This window comes from Tauraco erythrolophus, chromosome 5 (assembly GCF_009769465.1).
Source record: "Tauraco erythrolophus isolate bTauEry1 chromosome 5, bTauEry1.pri, whole genome shotgun sequence".
Classification (NCBI taxonomy): domain Eukaryota; kingdom Metazoa; phylum Chordata; class Aves; order Musophagiformes; family Musophagidae; genus Tauraco; species Tauraco erythrolophus.
This window is the reverse complement of record NC_141469.1, coordinates 30,838,308-30,852,293: the sequence shown is the minus strand read 5'-3', so window position 1 is coordinate 30,852,293 and position 13,986 is coordinate 30,838,308.

The following is a 13,986-nucleotide window of genomic DNA, read 5'->3' as shown; positions in this document are numbered from 1 at the left end:
AATGAATTGAATTCACGAAGTGTATGTGTGCAAGGGCATTACAATTCAGCCTTTAATTACACAACAACATAGTGGTTTTGCTTGTGTATTGAATGCATTGGGTGAATATTCCTCCTCAGTATGAGAAGAAATGTACTGGGGCTGGGTAGTTAATAACAGTATAATTAGTAGAGTTTACACCTTAGATGCTGAAAAAAATGTAAAATGTCTACTGAATAGGAAAAATTATTCCAGAAAGTAAAAATAAAAACATCCCGATTAAAGAAAATAGATAATTCAACCATGCAAAACACTGTGCTCACTTATGCTAAAAAAATAGTTTAAAATGTTCCAAATCATTAAACCACAATGATAGTCATCTGACACTTAACATCTCCAGATCAGAAAAAAGCCTAGCTGTAGGTTAAAGATAACAACACTGCCTGAATTCACAACAGTGTTATGAAGACAATTCATTTTAATTGGTGAATTCAGATTAATTCAGATACCATGAAGACAGAAATCCAAGAATGCCTGCAAAGAAATACAGCAATACTGAGCTGGATACATTAAGTATTTGTGAGAGGAACATTGGAAGACATACCGACAAAGTACACATTCTTATCTTATGGGGAAAAATAGCACATAAGAATTTTAAAACTCTACCTACGTGCCTTTGTGCAGGTATTCTGATTTTTTTTCTAAAAAAAAAGACAACGTAAAATTGTTCCAGGAAACATGTAAAGAACATGAATAATCTAGCTGTCAAAGTTAGCAACCAGTCTCTCAAGCTCAACCAGAAAAAAAATCACAAGTAAAAATAAACATTGAGACTATCATTGTGCTTAAAATAAGTCAGGCTTATTTTTTTTCTGTGCCGTATTTGGACCTGAATGAGGACTCGATGGAAATAACAGAAGCTATTGCGCATTTTTACACCATAGTGACATCAACACATACGCTGATGAAACGCTTCAGTGCCCAGCACTTGCAGCTTGGTGTGCCTCACTTAACCCACGGGCCCAGGTCAAGAAACTCATGAAATCACGAGCACTGCTGGTCACAACCCTTTCCAAAGTAATTTTCTTTGCAAAAAGATCAAACAGGCACTTCAGTCATTCACGTGAACATTCTTAATCAGTAATACCTATGAGAACAAGATCAGGAGCTACTATGTCTGATTTAAATAATATTTAATTTCTTTGCTTCACTGTGAGGACAATAACACATTCATTGTCCCTACTCTTGAAAACAGCTGTTGTAAGGACTAATCAATGTGTGCTATATAATTCTGCTAAGACTGACAAAATTGCTTAATAAAACTGAATTCCCGAGGGGTTTATTATTATGATTCACTCAGGACTTTCATTAAATAATAACAAAAAGCTATAGAATGCGTTGGATATTAAACCAGGCTTTAGGGAAGGACAGGGTCTGCAAACTACAGCATCAAACAGGGACAGTATTTGTGAAAATTGTTGGGAAGGGTGGCTTTCCAGCTGGACCCATAAATTGGAGCAGTTGGGAGTGTATCAGGAATTTTTACTTTCTGTTACAAAAGTTTGTTTACAAAGCAAAACAAACTGGTAATTCCACAAATATTAAATGTATCAGTGAGAAAACCCACATTTTATGTGTTTAGTTGCTGTGATGAAATATGTTCTAGACATAGACAGCTTCTTCATCCTTCCAGTCTGCTGTAATGATGAGAGCTGTGTACAATCCATGGAAAATTCTTTACTATAAACCTCACAGACGTGGCTCCATAACCTCATACACAAAATGCTCTTGCAATTCTGCCATGTGAGAGCATTCTCAGGCAAAAAGCAATAGAAATTTAGTAAAGGGAAAATTTGCTAAATTTTGTCCTCTGGAGTAAGTAGAGTTGCTTTAGTCCTACGTAATACACAGATTTGACAGTTCTGACTCAGAAAACTGGAAATAACTTCCAGCAGAAATCCCACCCTAATATGTTCAAGAATAATGCATGAAGCTTAAGGTTCTTTGAACTCTGTTTCACAACACACTGAGATGATTTTAAATTGAAAAATCAACATGAATGACAAGCAAATCCTGTGATTCTTCAGTAGTAGTAGTGTAGTGAATCCCAAAGAACCCCATTTATAAACTTAGATGTCATTATTCTAGATGCTGTACAACCAAAAATAATGGTTCCTGTATCAAAGAGTTTCATGTGCAAGGGCAACATGAAACACAGCAGAAGGATAAAGAAAGGAAATACAGGAAAATAACTAGGTAATTGGTGCAACAGAGTTATCATGCCAGCATATTGACTGGTCCACTCCTGGGGGGAGGCAGCACAGAAATGGAATGTTAATGACAAACCAGCAGGAAGATGATGATGTATCTTGGTAAGCAATTACGAGATGCAAAAAGGGTAGACTAGACAAAAGCCACTGAGAAATCTAATGAGTAGGCAAAGGAGGCATCATAGGTCAGTTGAAAGCAAGAGTCAGCTACTCATTTTTACCTGCCTTTAACTTGTTGCATGACTTCAGACAAAGCACAGTGGTCAGGATTTCCAGAAGTAGCTTCAGTGAGTCAGTTTTTCAGATGTCTAGTTAGAAATCCTTTAGAAGCACCTGACTTTCAGAAAGCATGTATCTCACCTGCTTTGGAAAATCAGGTCTCTTTAGCTGCCTTATGTTGAACACCAACAAACTCAGCTATTGACCCAAAAATCTCAAGCTCCTTCTGATATTCTTGGCCTATATAACACTTCAGTATTCTTATCCTTAAAAAAGGAAACAAAAACGCTTACCTGAGTTGACTGTTTCACTGCATTAGTCACTGAATACGTGTGTGAAGCGGTGGATGAAAGGCTACCAAAAAGTGAACGATTATGGATGCGTATTAACCAGTGATTGCAAAAGGCTGGTATACAGCTCTAAACAGTTACATTGGAAAAGGTAATTAATATGGTAAGACTACACCAGATACATAGATATACATCTATAGGCCAACGACAGTTAGAATATCACATGTAGTAAACTTACTAGCTATATCTGAGATTTTGAATCTGTTTATCCCGTAAAGTAAAACATATTATTTCCCAGGGAATCAGAGAAGACTAGAACTGCAATTTTCTGGTCACATCCAACCAATATAAGTGAGAGAAGATTCAGGTTTTATAAATCATTCTATCCTGGGGAGCCAGTGCCATGTGAACATCAAAGAAACTTTTCTATGCTATTTCTCCATCCTGCTTTTAAACTAAATGTTAGAGAAGGCTGCTGCACATCAGTTTATGTTTCTCACATGAGCAATAATGGACTAATCATGCAAATTTACAACATTACTAAAGCAATTACAGCTAAATTATAAGCAAAGTCTGGTTTATTAATGACTGTGACTCAGAACAGTTCCACATCTCTTCTGCTGTGAGAGCAGCTTACAAAGGCTAACATCCGAGTGTTCCGTAATCTTTCCATGAACTGATAAACTCTCAGACCTCAAAGGTGCCTCTGCTTCCATGTCCACATGATGGGGAGACTAAAAACCCCCAATCTACCACTGAGCTCTCCAGCTCAGGAAGGACTTACCATCCCGAATAACTGAATGGATGGTACCCGGCTGAGCATCTCCTATCACAGTGCAGATCACCTTACAAACAAGAGAGGACTGCTGCCCCACAGGTCCCCTGTGATGTGACTCAGTGCTTTGCATTACAAGAACAGATAACTCTTGGGCCTAGAAGAATTGTTTCACTTTGTTGAACTCCACATGGCATTTTGCTACCACATTTTACAAGATTTGTAAAACAGGCACTTTCATTTCACTAAACACTTGCATTTCTTCAATGGTACAGATTCTAATCTTTTTACAAGTGTCAGGGATGCATTTTCACAACAAGCAGTGCTTATAGAAAAAGACTGCTACAAAGGGGCATAAAGAATGAAAAAGCTAGTTAACTGCACTCCATAAACTTCTATTTCAGGAATTTCCTCAAACTTTACCTGGAATGACGTTTACTTGAATTACCTTATAGAGAGAGGACATGATGCACTAAATAGCTGATTGACTCACTCATAGCTACAGTGATTCAGTAAAAGATCAGCCTTATACTATACATAGGCAACATTAAGGCTTCATCCTGCCATTAATGAAGTCAACATCAAAAGTCCTGTGGACTTCAAAGTGTCAGGGAGGAGGCTTTTACTCTAGGACGTTTGGCAATGTCTCATGAGATATTCAAACAACTGCTCAGCTACGGAAAGACAACTCTGCTGTAGTCGTTAGCAACATAGACTGCTTATAATGTAATTTTACTGCCAGTCTATAGCTGTTGACCTTTTGGCCGCAGAGCTATACACGGCGGAATATAATAGGAGGTCCAAAAAGTCCTGGTATTCTGCAGAAGGAGCCATAAAATGCCAAAGCAATGAAAAAAAATGTATCTACTGACTTTATTTCATAAAGTAGCATGTTAAAACAAAGGATTAGAAGGTTTCGAAAGAACATTGTGTAACGTGATATCCCCCCCCCCCCCCCTCCCCCCCCCCCCCCCCCCCCCCCCCCCCCCCCACACCCCCCCCCACCCCCCCCCCCCCCCCCCCCCCCCCCCCCCCCCCCCCCCCCCCTTTGGTTATTTTTGCCTCTTTCTGCTGCTTGTGTAACATATTGCTGACTCGCATGCAGATTTTTACTTGCATCTCTGCGGTCTGAACTGATTGATCATTCTTACAAGATGAGACGTCTGCAAGATTACTAATCTAGCTGTAGGGTCTGAAATCGTTAATTAAAATATAGATGAGAGAAAGGAAAACACCAGCAATGCATCACGCTCTCTAGGAAGGATGGCTTAGTTTCGGCGGTGCAAACTAGGGATTGTACGCTCTTATCAAGAGGTCAGGAACACACTTCGAATGAAATAAAGGTTAGGGTAGCCCATCTTATCTAGTCTGCCACCAAAACAGCGCTTACCGGGGAACGTTTCGGCGAGGTGATTAACCGCAACGAAAAAAATCGCCCAACCGACCTGAGACGCGTTTCTCGAGGCGGTTGCACCACCTGCAGACTGCACTTGGAGTAGCAGCGGAGCACGGGCGGAGCAGCGGCGGAGCGGCTCCTGCTCTGGCTGTGCCGGGGGTGAGAGGTGGGCAGCGCTGGAGGCGGCGGGCTCGGTTAGGGCTCTTCCTCCATCCTGTTCTTAGGAATCCTCCTGTCTCCATCTTAGCCAAACCAGACACAACCTCTCCCATTTCCATGCCTTCCTGGGTAACACGTCTCCCATCCTTTTGCTTTTCTCGTTGAGTCGCTTCTCAGCCCTTCACTTCTGGTCCCCACTCCTCTCCATCCTGTTCATCCAGTTTTGGATACCATTTCCTTCCCAACTGCCCCAGCTGAACCCTGCACGGTCCCACGAGGAGGCTGGAGCTGGGGAACCACAGGGTATGAGAACACTACTCTCCACTCTGCTGTCTTGCTATTTGTAGAGTATTTCTCAAGGTCCCAAAAAAGGTGAGAGCACCTCGCTCTCAGAAACCACCATTTATCAGTTTAACTAATTAAAAAGTGAATGTTGTTTGCTGAACCAATACATAGCAAATTGATGACTGGTTAACAGCTGTAGACTGGCATCTGATAATTAGATTAAGTTAGACTAAATAATTAGATTAAATGCTCTCAGCCCATCAGCTGGACACGCCCACACTCAGGATAAAGTCTTTCTGGGTACATGAAAAATCAGTTTTCTTCTCCTAGAGACAGGAAGAGGAGATCAAGCCTTGGTTTTCCCAACAAGCTCCTGTATTCCCAAACTATCTTTGCTTCCAGTTTTTATTTACTATTAGTGCTTTCAAGGAATGCAAATGCTTCATTTCTTTTAGTAAAGATGTCTATCACAGGCTTTACTGGGATCAGGAACTACACGTGTATGAATATCTGAGAGGGGTGAGATAAGGGGAACGAATGAACCTGAGAGAGATTTTCTCCTTTTTTAAGGAGATCAATCTTCAACTGTTTTTTTGATGTAGGGAATCAAACTATTACTGAATCGATGTGATACCTTCCCCATACACCCTAGTTGTTGTCCTATTTGCTCTCACCCTGGCCAGAGCAGGGCTGGCCTTGGCTCCCATCTTCTTGCTCCAGCCCACAGCTGTTTCTTCCTTCTATCCTTTGGGAAAAACTGAGCAATTAATGACTTTTCTTGGTTTTTCAGTTGCTTCCAACAAGCATCCACACTGTAAAATTCAAAGATGACCTTATATATAAAACTTTGGAAGGAAAAAAGGAAGATGTGGTCTGACTGTTTCTATCGTCATTAACATTAAAACAAAAAAAAAAAAGGAGGAGATGAAACATTCACTAGCATCAGGACCTGTTGCCTGGAAAATCATTGCCAGTTACCAGAAGAAAGGAATTCCTTGGAAACAACAACTTTAGAAGCCAGAAGGAAGTTGCACAATAGTCAGTGGCAAAGGCGGCAGTTCTCATAACACAGCAACAGGCTAGAGACGTGACCTAAGTAATAACATCTCATCAAGATGTGTCCAAAACCCTTGTTATTACAGCCCCTGGTACCAGTCGAGCCCTCTGGGCTGCAGACAGTCAAACTGCATAATTACTAGGAAGGCTAACGCAAGGTATTTTTCTTTTTATGTTGCTTAAAAGTCCTTAAAAAGGATTAACAACCCTACGAAGAGGGTAACTATTATTTTCTCTACTTGACAAACAAGGAAAAGGAGATATGGAAATTTTAACTGACATATGCAAAATATTCCACGTTATAATTAAGAGATCAGAGCTCCTACCTTCGGGGTCAAGCTGCTGAATTACTTTGTGTTTATGTATTATGCAAATTGGATTATTTTTAAAGAAAGTTTAAAATGAGTCTCAACTCCTGAATTTTCCTCCTAGTTCTGTCACTGGTCTATTTAACAAATGCAAAACGATATGTAAATCAAGCCACACCTGCTTCACGCTTATGATTTTAGCCTTTAATCAGCTGATGACTATGAAGCTTTCTGAGTTCCTATGATGAAAAATATTTAATAGCAAATATCATTGCCATTATATACACTTTTATATTTATACAGAAGTATGAACGTCAAGAATTGGGAAGTTTACTCAGGAGTGACAAAGCAGAAGGAAATGGGGAAGGGACTTTACAGAGTTTCTCACTCTATTGAGATATGGTAAGTCTGGGAGAATTATTTCTGATTTTGCCTGGAAACAAAGCACATCCTATTCACTACACCTATTGCACTACAAAATTCAAGCAACTTCATTGAACATGCTGTTCTATGAGCAGCAAGAGTTGGTTACTACGTGCAGTGGGAAAGATTCATGCTGCTCTAAATTCAGTTACACCTCTGATCACATGATAATGTGGAACTTCTGTTCTCTTTTATTCTATATAAAGCATATCATATATGGACTACTCTAATATATTACTGTCTTCTGTAAGTAATATCTGCCCTTTTGTAATTTGTTTCCTCATCTTTATTAGAAGAACAGAATGAATTTTGAGCCAACGTATTCAGGACAGCTCTGAGATAAATTGCTGTTGGATTGGTACAATTCTGAACGCATGATCCAAAGATCAACAGCTTCTTGATAGACAGACAGAAGTTCTACATTAGTCCTTTTTTTTGATCTACCATGTAATTAATCAGGCTGATACAGTTTATCAGCACTTGTACATGTTCTCTTTTGATGCAACAAAAAATGTACAACCCATACTTTTCATAGTCTAGAGCTCCAGCATGTTTGTATATCCTGTGAGCTGAGACCATCCACAGAAACTCCAGGCTCCATGAACTTGCATTACTGTCAGCCTGGGTAGGATTTGAGAAAGAAAAAGCATCCTTCAGGCAGACCTAGGAAGCGTTGTGCATCATCAGAGGCAAAGTAAAACTTGCTATGACGTGTGACTGGGATACGCACAGCATGTGTTGGTTTTTCACAAATCTGACATGCAGAGTCACATTAGCAGATGCTGAGATGAGTCCCAGGATTTTACAGCATTAGCAAATGATTACTGTGGAAGTAAGTATTGGCTAACATCGGGCTCACGTATGCTCGTGAACTTTTGAACTAGGGCTGTATGGTATTTCAGTATATCCACAGTCAAAGATACACAGAATGACATGTAAGGAGCTGTATGCTTGGGGCGATTATTTCTCACCAATCATCAAGACAAAGATAAAAAGCCACCGTGTCCTAAGAAACGAACATCATAACTGCAAGGTTTGTGGTGACAAGTCTTACGTCCACAGACAGTCAGGGTGGGAAGCTCCGTACTAATGATTATGACTCATGAGGAACTGAAAATTTTATGCTGTGAGTTGTCCTAGTGATAATACAAAAGTAAACATTCTGTAGATTGAGAGAGGCAAGAAAATGATCCTTGATCTCAGGTAAGAGTCTTTGACTGTGATCAGCATATCAAGAAGGAATTCAAACCTCTGCACACAAGGGATTCTTCCTGGCAGAATGAAACATGAAACATCTGTTTTCCAGGTTTTCTGCCCTGTAGGTAACCTGCAATGAAAATGTAATAAATGAGTGCCTTCCAATACTTGTGGGCAGATGGATATTTCCTATCAAAAGAGCTTCTAATGTAGTTGTGTTTCCCCTTATCATAGGACAAAAGACGTAAGCAGCTTTATGGGTGGCACACACACTGGTGGGACAGAAACTGCTGGTGTTGCACGCCCTGCAGTTGTCAAAAATTTGGCTCTGCCTCATTTAACAGGTCATCAGCATCATGCATCGGTATAGTGTCATAGCAGGTCATCATTCCTCAGCAACAATAATACAGAGTCATGAGTAATTGAGTATCTTATCTTGAGGGCTCCGCTGCTTAGAAGCATGATCTCTGTCCATGCAGGAGCAGGGATCAATGTCCTCTCTCAGACAGAACACATGGCACAGCCGTCTACCTGGGGAGCACAATTGTCAACGGTTACACGTGACTTTAAGTCAGAAGGTAGGGATACCACAGGAAAATCCAGTGAAAATGAGACTATTCTTTATCATACAAAAGAAAACCTGCAAATAAGCAATGAAAAAATAAAAGGTCTACAATAATCTCTGCAGAGAAGCTGAAATCAGCTGCGGAGCGGGATGCACTGTGGCTAGAGAGCGCTCACATCCCACGTTGCTCACGGTACAGGCTGAAGTATGGGCACACTCTGCTGTGCTCGGAGCTGAGGGCTCCATCCTGAGCGGCTGCGTGCACCTATGGCCATGCTGAGAATTAGCAGTCTCAGAGGAGAATGTGGAATGTGGTGCACTGATATAAACTCCTTTGTGGTAGCTAGTGCAGTCCAAACAGAGCAATGATTTAAACTGTCTAAATTAGGGCCTGGGATTCATACTGACTTGGAAATCGGCCCCAGAGATGCTGTAGGTATAGCAGTATAAAAGTACCACTTGAACCAGTGGTAAAGGTGCTAAAAATTATTTCAGGAATTCAAATAGCATTATATCAGCAAAAGCATTTTTGCCTCCATTTATGACCATCAATTCCTCCACCTGGACTGTTATCAGCACGCCAGTAAAGCTGTATTTGCAAAGCATTCCTAATGGAGGCAAGAGAATAATGGGGATTTCAAACATAGCTCATCTCAGTTATCTCCCCTGTATCAACAATTCACAAAGGAATATCACATTTTAAAGCAGTTTTAGGAACCCATTCTTAACATCGAAGCCATTACTGTTTCATTTGCTATTATTTCAGCAAGAATATTTTTAATATTTAGACATAACATCACAGGCTGTCATCCAAGCAAAAAAAAGATATCCTTTCTAAAAAGCTGGTACATCAATGACACTAATGAAAAAGCTTATTAGAAAAGATTATTGGGAATGAACACTAAAGAAGCAAAGAGAGTGAGTGGTACATCTTTAATGATTTTTACTTTTACGTGTTTTGTTCCCCTCCCGTGACAGGGGCCGCAGGGCCCAGTGCTCCCCCCACGTGCTGCCTGCTCCCTGCTCATGGGAGGGCACGACAGGCTTCGGCACCGGGGTGGAGGGAGGTTCGCTGCAAAGCCTCGGCTTCCTGAGAACTCTGATTTAGAGTGAGTCAGCCAGAACGGTCAAACAAATACGGGTATCATCTTTAAATCCTTACATTGCGAAACAGGCAAAAGGAGATGCTATGGGGAAACAGCGCTTTTGCAGCGGGAAGCCCTGCGAACGCAGATGTCCACTCCTTCTCCAGCTACGCTCTTTGTATCTAAAAAGTACCCAAACCCTGCTCAGTTTGGCTTTTAGCCCTCAGAAGCACATCCCCAGGCCTCCCCAGCAGCTCTTGCAATGCTTACACAAGGCAGCGTGAATATGTTGGTGGGGACACGACTACATTTGGCTGGAAAAGAAGAAGCAAACAACAGCCCACTGGCAAAGGCCTTCACAGCTTCAGTGTGGTATGCAGCTGGGAAGGAGCAGCTGTGCTCCAGGGGAGCTGGGTAAACGGCATGAACTAGACTTTGCCTTCTTTACAACCACCATGCACAGACGCGACGCAGCTGCTGATTCCTGATGTGCTGATAAGGCTGAGCAGTGGGGTGGCAGGGGGCTGTGGGGACGGGGTTGCATCCTGGATCAAAATGCTCTGGCAGCTGCATACAGCTCAGGTGGAGCCCAGCTCTGTGTCTCAGCCCCCGGCACATGAAACACAGGCTGCAGGTGCACCTCTTGCTTCTCCTCCTCTCGTCCTGCCACACTGTGCTACGGGGAGACCGCCAAGGGTCTTCCCTGCCTCTCTCCCCCCTTCCTTCCTCCCTTCTTCTCTCCCTTCCTTCCTTCCTCCCTTCCTTCCCTCCTTCCTTCCCTCCTTCCTTCCTCCCTCTTTCCATCCTTCCTCCCTCCTTCTCTCCCTCCCCCTTCCTTTCCTCCTTCTCCCCTTCCCTGCTTCCCTCCCTTCTTCCTTCCTCCCTGTCTTTCTTCCTTTTCTTTCCCTTCCTTTTCCCTTTCCTTCCTTCCTTCCTTCCTTCCTTCCTTCCTTCCTTCCTTCCTTCCTCCCTCCCTCCCTCCCTCCCTCCCTCCCTCCCTCCCTCCCTCCCTCCAAGGTCCCTCCAGGCCAGGTTGGCCCATGGGTCTCACCCATGCGTTTCACCAGTGCAAAAAACGTAGGAAACAGCAAAATTCTGGAGATCACAACCCCCAGCAAAAGGCTGGAAGCCGGAAGACTGAAAGGTCAGTCATGGACTTAGGCAAGCTCACAACCAACGGGAGGTCTGACGGAATGTGCTGGCAGCCCACCTCGTCAGTGCAGGACCTGCTGCATGACCTCCTTTCTGGCTGAAGCCAGGGCGCTGCCCAGCCGCCCCTTCCCAGACAGGTAAGCAAGTGGTATTTATTTATTTATTACTAGGTTATTCGAATTTTTTTATATTGCAGTCAGGTCCCAGGAGCCTGTGAGACTCTGGCAAAGTGAAGGAAAGAAAAGATCATCAGGTATTTATGAAATAAGGCTTTTGATAACAATTAGAACAGATTAGATTAGAATCACAGGAAACACCAGACTAGCCATTTTTTATGTGTTGGTTTTCACATGCTTTCTATTTTTCCAAATACTATATTTATTACTTTCCCAAAAGTTTCATACTCAAACGTAAGAATGGGAAAAGCATGTGGTCTTATCACCGTGTTGTGTGCGTATATATGTACGTATATTTACACATACATGATTAGGTATATGTTTACATGGTGACTTCTAGTTCACAAGCTTGGCATTTTTCCCCATTAATTATCTGCACAAGTGTGGGAAAAGAATGGAGAACTTATTATCCAAAATATGGCTATTCTAGAGCACTCCGCAGATATGAATTTAATATATGGGCAGTTTAAGTAGAAAAGAAAATTTAGAAAAAAGGTACATTTAATGCTGAATAGTGATGGTTTAGCTGCTTCTAATTTAAAACCCTCCTCTGCTTTTATTTGCCTTTTTCTTTTTCAGGGCTAACAGAAATATAATTTCATCTGTTTAAACAATACCAGCATGAATACCGAGGCCTTATAATCTGCAAAAAACTTTACTTACAGAAAACATTAATTTTACGGTTGTGAGTAGCACAAACTGATTTCAAATGGGCCAATAATGCACAAATTGAAGCCCGTCTGTAATTTCATGAGTCATGTTCTGCAGATCTATTCAACAGGCAAAATCCCTGCCGGACCGTAAAGAGGAAAAATGTTGAACAGGAGAAACAACTTTTTTTTCAGCCAAGTTGATGATTAGATCAGTTCTCTTCATTAATGAATATTGTTGGGTTTATGTTTTAAAATAAGGCAAAGGTTTGAGGAGGAGTCACAGATCTAATCTCCACAGTGCCCCAAGACTGTACAAGATCAGGTAAGATTCAGATGATAAAATAGATAAAATGGTGAAGAACTGAGGTAATGGAAGGGGATGGTAAGCCGGAGGGCTAATTTGATGTCAAATCAGTGAACTTCAAACTATCTAGCCTAAGAAGAAAGACATATGAGGCAAATAGTTAAAAAACCAGAATATATGAAAACTTGGAGTACATGACTCAAAGCACAGCTCTTACAGTAGCCTGAGGGACCATAAAATATTCCAGGGTCAAGAAAGGTGGCATTTTTGAAGTGGGCTACTGAATCTGCACTGAAATTTCTGTGAACATTTCAAGCTCCATTTTTAATTTTACATTAACTTTTCTGCTTTTAATTAAAAAGCGTTAATTTTATTTTAAAATCAATTAAAAAATATAAAAAAGTTAATTGAATCTCACCACATTGCAAAGCAATTTTAATCCAAATTCTTGCGCTCCAGTTACCTAATTCTTCTGACAATCAAATCAGACTTGCCAATGGCAGAGCTCTTGAGGAAACAGGCACAGAGTGATTATATGAACCAGAAGCTCCTAAGTAACGACACCAGAGAAAATTGTATCAATGATGACACCACACACATTCACCCCGATCATACGGTACTTTCACAAGCAGTTTCAAGTCAGTGCAATCACAACTAGAAATTACACTGATGGCTGCTGTGACCTGCAGGCATACAGGGCGTGTTACATCACATTTACAGAACATGGTACATGAAACTCCCCATGCGCTTCACAACAAGTCCTGCCCAGGACAGCCCAGCGTAAGGGGAGGCACCCACCTGATGCGGAAAAATGACAGAAAGACAATGAGGTGTCATGGTGCAGAGCTGGGCCTTCTAAAATATTCTAATGATTAATTAACCCAATATTCTAACAATTAATAACCCCAAATTTAGGCCTGTCTGAATCCACCACTGCCTTCCATAGTCAGGCAAAGTTATTAATTTCAAAGAGTGTGTCATCACACCTACGGTTTAATGAAGATGAACCTTGGACACGCTGTAGATTTAGACCAAAAGCTTGCATTTGAATCAAGTGAAAACTTCAGAGCGTGGGTGCTCCAGCCGAGTAACTTCGCTAACTGGGTAGGAATTCTTATCTTGTGAGGATCGGTGCTTGATGCTGAGTGTCAGAGGCAGCCCCCAGAAAACCACACTGCAGTACACGCAAAATGGGGATGATGATGGTAACGAGAGCTCTGTAAGCCAGGAAAAATGATAACGTCTTTACTACTACAGTTCTGATGAATGTGTGGGAAAAGTAAATAAAGCAAAATTCAAAATACACACAAACATGTACATCCAGAGAGACACGCCCGCTACCTAGTCATGAGCTAATGATCATGGTTAGCAGCATCACCAACTGGGATATAGGTAGGAACTCGTTTGTGACCCTGGCAGGCTGTCCCGGATGGCCCACGGGAACCCAGTGCAGTGAGGAACGCCTGAGCATGGCAGATGGACTGCAAAGGTGTCACCAGGGACCACTGATGCTCCCAGCCATATGGGCAGAAGCATTATCCAGATGACTTGCGGTCCTGGTTTCAGCTGGGATAGAGTTAGTTTCCTTCTTACTAGCTAGAATAGTGCTTTGTTTTTGATTTAGTATGGGATTTGGTGTGACAATGTTGATAATGTACTGATATCTATAGCTGTTGCTAAAACATCAAGGACTT